Source organism: Nicotiana attenuata, unplaced genomic scaffold, assembly GCF_001879085.1.
Source record: "Nicotiana attenuata strain UT unplaced genomic scaffold, NIATTr2, whole genome shotgun sequence".
Classification (NCBI taxonomy): domain Eukaryota; kingdom Viridiplantae; phylum Streptophyta; class Magnoliopsida; order Solanales; family Solanaceae; genus Nicotiana; species Nicotiana attenuata.
The window spans coordinates 1,475,752-1,481,778 of NW_017670270.1; positions in this window are offsets into that span (position 1 = coordinate 1,475,752).

Genomic DNA, 6,027 nt, shown 5'->3' on the forward strand with positions numbered 1-6,027 from the left:
GTCCAGTGACATCCATGCCCCAAGCAACAAAGGGCCAAGGTGCGGACATTTTATGCAACTCCGATGGTAGAGAATGAATCAGATTACCGTGTACCTGGCATTGATGACATTTGCGCTCGAAGCTGATGCAATCTCTTTCCATGGTGAGCTAATAATAACCTGCTCGAAGAATTTTCTTTTCCAAAACATATCCACTCATATGCGGCTTGCAAACTCCGGAATGCACTTCGGCCATGATGGTTGAAGCTTGTTTGGCATCTATGCACCTCAGCAGTCCAATATCTGGAGTTCTCTTGTACAAAACTCCCCCGCTCAAGAAAAATCCACTAGCAAGGTGTCGAATCGTTCTCTTTTGATCACCCGTGGCCTATATCAGATATACCCCCGACTTGATGTACTCCCTGATATTGTGGAACCAAGGTTCACCATCAAGTTCCTCCTTAACCACGTTGCAATAGGCATGCTGATCGCAAACTTGAATAGGCAGAGGGTCGACATAAGCCTTATCCGGATGGTGTAACATTGACGCCAGAGTAGCCAAGGCGTCATCAACCTCATTATGGATCCTAGGAATATGCCTGAACTCTACTGATCTGAATCATTGACAAAGGTCATGCAGACATTGTCGATACGGTATGAGCTTCAAATCCTGAGTCTCCTATTCTCCCTGAATCTAGTGCACCAACAGATCTGAATCTCCCAAAACCAATACTTCCTGAACTCCTATGTCTACAACTAACCTCAAACCCAGAATGCATGCCTCGTATTCAGCCAAGTTGTTGGTATAATAGAAACGAAGCTGGGCTGTTACAAGGTAGTGATACCCTATTTCCGAAATGAGCACATCCTCTATTCCAACACCTTTCAATGTAGCGGCCCCATCAAAGAAAAGTTTCCAACTTGGATTTTCATCCTGCTCAGCCTCGTCAATATGCATCACCTCTTCATCAGGAAATAAGTCCTCAATGGCTCATACTCTTCATCCACCGGGTTCTCGGCCAAATGATCGGCCAAGGCTTGAGCTTTCATCGCAGTCCGGGTCACATAGACGATGTCAAACTCTATGAGCAAAATCTACCACTTTGCAAGTCTTCCTGTGGGCGTAGGCTTCTCAAAGATATACTTTAGAGGATCCATGCGAGAAATGAGGTAAGTAGTGTAGGACGACATATAATGCTTCAACTTTTGTGCCACCCAAGTCAGGGCGCAACATGTCCTTTCAAAGAAAGTATACTTGACCTCATAAGAAGTGAACTTCTTGGTGAGATAATAAATGGCCTGCTCCTTCTTGCCAGTGATGTCGTGTTGGCCCAACAAACAACCAAACAAATTATCCAGGACTATCAAATAAAGAACTAAAGGTCTCCCAAGCTCTGGCGGGACTAGCACAGGTGGGTTTGACAGGTACCTCTTGATCTTGTCGAATTCCTCCTGACACTCGTCAGTCCATTTGACCGTGACATCCTTCTTTAGCAACTTAAAGATGGGCTCACAAGTTGTCGTGTGTTGAGCGATAAACCTGCTGATGTAGTTTAACCGCTCGAGCAAACTCATCACCTCAGTCTTATTCTTAGGCGGTGGCAATTCTTGGATAGCTTTGATCTTTGACGGATCCAACTCGATACCTTGCCGACTGACTACAAACCCCAACAGTTTCCTAGACGGGACACCAAATGCACATTTTGCAGGGTTGAGGTTGAGGTTGTACCTGCGGAGCCTCTGGAAAAACTTTCTCAAGTCCCCGACACGGTCAGACTGCTTCCTTGACTTTACTATCACATCATCTACATAAACCTCACTCTCCTTGTGTATCATGTCATGAAATATGGTAGTCATTGCCCTCATGTAAGTTTCCCCAGCGTTTTTCAAACCAAATGGCATTACCCGGTAGCAATATGTTCCCCATGGCGTGATGAACGATGTCTTTTCTGCATCCTCCTCATCCATCAAGATCTTTCCCGCATAACAATCCACAAAAGACCATATCTCATGCTTGGCATAATTATCAATCAGAATATGGATATTTGGCAGTGGAAAGTTATCCTTTGGACTTGCCTTGTTGAGATCACGGTAATCAACACACACCCTGGTCTTACCATCCTTCTTTGGTATAGGTACAACATTAGCTAACCAAGTGGGATACCGAGTGACTCGAATGACCTTTGCATCCAGCTGTTTTGTGATTTCTTCCTTGATCTTCACACTCATGTCAGTCTTGAACTTCCTTAACTTTTGCTTGATAGGAGGGAATGCCGGATCAGTTGGCAATTTGTGAACCACCAAGTCAATATTCAAACCTGGCATGTCATCATACGACCATGCAAAAATATCTTTATATTCAAACAGTGCTTTGATTATTTCTTCCTTGATTTGTGGTTCCAGGTGTACACTTATCTTGGTTTCCCTGATATTATCGGGATCTCCTAAATTGATTGCTTCAGTTCGTTCAAATTAGGCTTGGGTTTCTCTTCAAAATGATTTAGTTCTTTACTAATTTCCTCAAATGCCGCTTCTTCATCATATTCTATTTCATCATCACACTCTACTTCTTGGATTATTATTTCAGAGTTAGATTGGCTTTTAAGACTTGGCCGAAAATTCCTCAGGCATGTCATGTCATTGAAACCAGCATAAAAAGAACTGTACAAAGAAAGACAAAAATGACACTATCAGGAGGAATGGAAAATGGGAAATTGCATTTCATTGAAAATAAAGGATAGAAGGGTTTGTACATCAAAACAAGCAAAAAATAAAAATCTGGATTACATCCCTGGAATAACCCAGATAATAGAAAGGAAAACAAAGCAAACTACCAAAACTCCTTCCGAGTAGGGACAGGAGTAGCCTTCCAATTGTTAAGCTTCACTTTTGGCCCAATAAACTGCACATCTGCTTTGCTGGAACCTTCCCAATTTCTACCATGTTCACCTTATTAAATAGACTCTGGAACCTTTCAATCAGCTCTTCATCAAAGTCGACCACAAGCTTTGGGACTGTTGACACTGGGCGCTTCACGACCCCTGGCTTGACGAAGGGCCTGGAGAGGCATGGGATAGGCTTAGGGAGTGACCATGCTTTCTTCTTCAACCTTTTATCCCTCTTTACCTCGTCCCCTGTGGGCTTGAATCCCAGACCAAACGTACCTAGATTTTAGGTAGAGACACTGGCTGCACGATACATTGTAAAGATGCACCCAGACCTTTGCCCGACACAAAACCATTCTTCAGCATTTCAGATGCTACCATGACGGATGCGGAGGCTAACTTTGGACCTGGAATACACTCCCCTTCCGAAATCTTCTCAACTGACACCGTTTCAAAAGCTTGGTAGACCCAAGGCCCTTTATCATCTTCGACTTTAATAAACGGGACGGATGTATCATTGTAAGCACATAAGTTCTCATCACCATGCACAACGATTTCCTATCTGTCCCACTTGAACTTTACCATCTGGTGAAGGGAAGAAGGAACTGCCTTGGCAACATGTATCCAGGGCCTACCCAACAGTAAATTGTAGGAAACGCCACATCTAACACCTGGAACTCCATAGTAAATTCAACTGGTCCTATTGTCTGTTCGAGCATGATATCGCCAACATAATCTTTTACCCCTCCATCAAAACCTCGAATGCATATACTGTTCTTGTGGATCCTTTCAGTATCAATTTTCAACTTTTGCAGAGTGGAGAGAGGACAAATATTTGCAGTGGAACCATTATCAACTAGTACCCTCGAGACCACAGAATCCTCGCATTTCGCTGTGAGATAAAGAGCTCGATTGTGTTCTGTACCCTCCAAAGGCAGCTCGTTATCCGAGACAGTGATCCTGTTTGCCTCGAATATCTTGTTGGCAATCTTCTCTAAATGGTTCACTGTAATCTTATCAGGGGCATGTGCCTCATTCAAAATCTTCATGAGGGTCCGGCAGTGCTCGTCTGAATATATCAACAGTGATAGAAGAGAAATCTGAGCAGGTGTCTTCCTCAATTGTTCCACGATGGAGTAATCCTGCACCTTCATTTTTCTCAAGAATTCTTCCGCCTCCTCTTCGGTAACTGGCTTCTTTACCGGGATTGGGTTATCTTTGAGTGGCTTAGCTTTCCTTAATTCCTCTAGGGGAAAGCATCTCCCCGAATGAGTTAACTCCCGAGTTTCATTAACTTCCTCTTCTTTCCCTTTATAAGTTACTATCACTTGCTTGTAATTCCATGGAACAGCCTTATTGTTATTTATCGGCAGCCGGGTCACAGGTTTAATAATAACATGGTCAATGCGAGCCCCTTGCATGTTTATGACAGGCTTACTTGCTATCCCCGGTACGACCACTTTCAACTTTCCTTGCTTTGCTTCAACATCTTCCGGGAACCCTTTCACAACTAATACATGCAACTTAACATTGGACAGGCTTAGCTTGTCCGTCAGCCCTTCAGCTGTCGAGGATGTTGAATTTGTAACAACTGGAGTTTTGACTGGATTACTTTCACTGGCACGGATCATCATGACAGACTTCGAAGGCTTCTTGCGCTCCCCATCCTTATACACTATCTCAATCATGTGCGTTTCGACATTGGCTGGCAATGGATTTTGATTGATGTTTGGAGCTTCCGGGCTCTGGACCACAATTTGGTTTGTATCGATAAGCTCTTGGATGGCGCTCTTCATATGCCAATACTTTTCTGTGTCGTGCCCCGGAGCATCAGAACAATATATGCACCTGAGGGAATAATCTAGGTTCTTTGGAGGGGGATTTGGTAATTTTGACTCAATCGGCCTCAGAACATCCAACTGCCTCAACCTCTGAAACAAACTGGCATAAGACTCCCCAAGCGGGGTGAAAGTTTGCTTTCGCTGCTGCCTTTCCTTTCTATACTCCGGCCTGGGTCAAAAACTTAGACCAGTAGGGTTTCAGTATGTTTGTGGAGGTGGATAAGGATTTTGTGGAGCTGGTGCACGCCATTGCGGGTAAGGAGGGGGATGAGCATATGACTGTGCGTGGTGGACGTGGTATTGGGGTGGTCTGACTGAATATTGGGGGTCTTGTGGTGGGAAGTAGTGTTGGGGTGGATTATATGGAGCTTGGGTGTAGGTTTGAGGTTGGGGTCGAGGCTGGGTGTAATGGCGAGGTGAACCCCTTGGGCCATGCCACGATCCTGAAGCGACCATAGCAATATCTTGTTTCTTCTTTTTCCCTAACATGCCCCCGGTGCCATTCTAGATTGCTTGTGTAGTTTCTTTGATGGCAGAGTAACTCATGATCTTGCTTGATTTGAGTCCTTCCTCTACCATTCCTCCCATCTTCACTACTTCATTGAAAGACTTACCTATGGCCGAGATCAGATGACCAAAGTAAGTAGGCTCCAAGGCCTGAAGAAAGTACTCCACCATTTTATCTTCCTCCACTAGAGGGTTGACTTGTGCCGCTTGTTCTCTCCACCGGAAACCATACTCCCTGAAGCTCTCACTGCGCTTTTTCTCTATCTTAGTCAAGGATAGGCGATCTGGGACAATTTCTACGTTGTACTGGATATGCCGAGCAAAAGCCTGGGCCAAGTCATCCCAGGTGTACCACCTACTGTTGTCCTGGCGGGTGTACCACTCCAACGCTGCACCACTCAAACTTTGACTAAAATATGCCATCAACAATTCATCTTTCCCACCAGCGCCCCTCATTTTACTGCAAAATCCTCTTAAGTAGGCCACGTGGTCTCCATGCCCGTCGTACAAGTCAAACTTGGGCATTTTTAATCCTGCAGGTAGCTGGACATCGGGAAACAAGCACAAATCCTTATAAGCCACGCTCACTTGGCCTCCTAACCCTTGCATATTTCTCAATGATTGGTCAAACTCTTTACTTTCCTAAATATCTCCTCATGCTCTGCGTTCTTGGGTGGTTTCTCAGTTTCGGCAAGAAGTTCAAAGTGAGGAATATAGGAGTAATGATCCGGGACTTTGAAAGTGGGCTCTGGAGTATAGTATTGGTTATCCTGGGCTTGGAACGCCGACTCACTAGAAGATCGATGGAGGGTAGC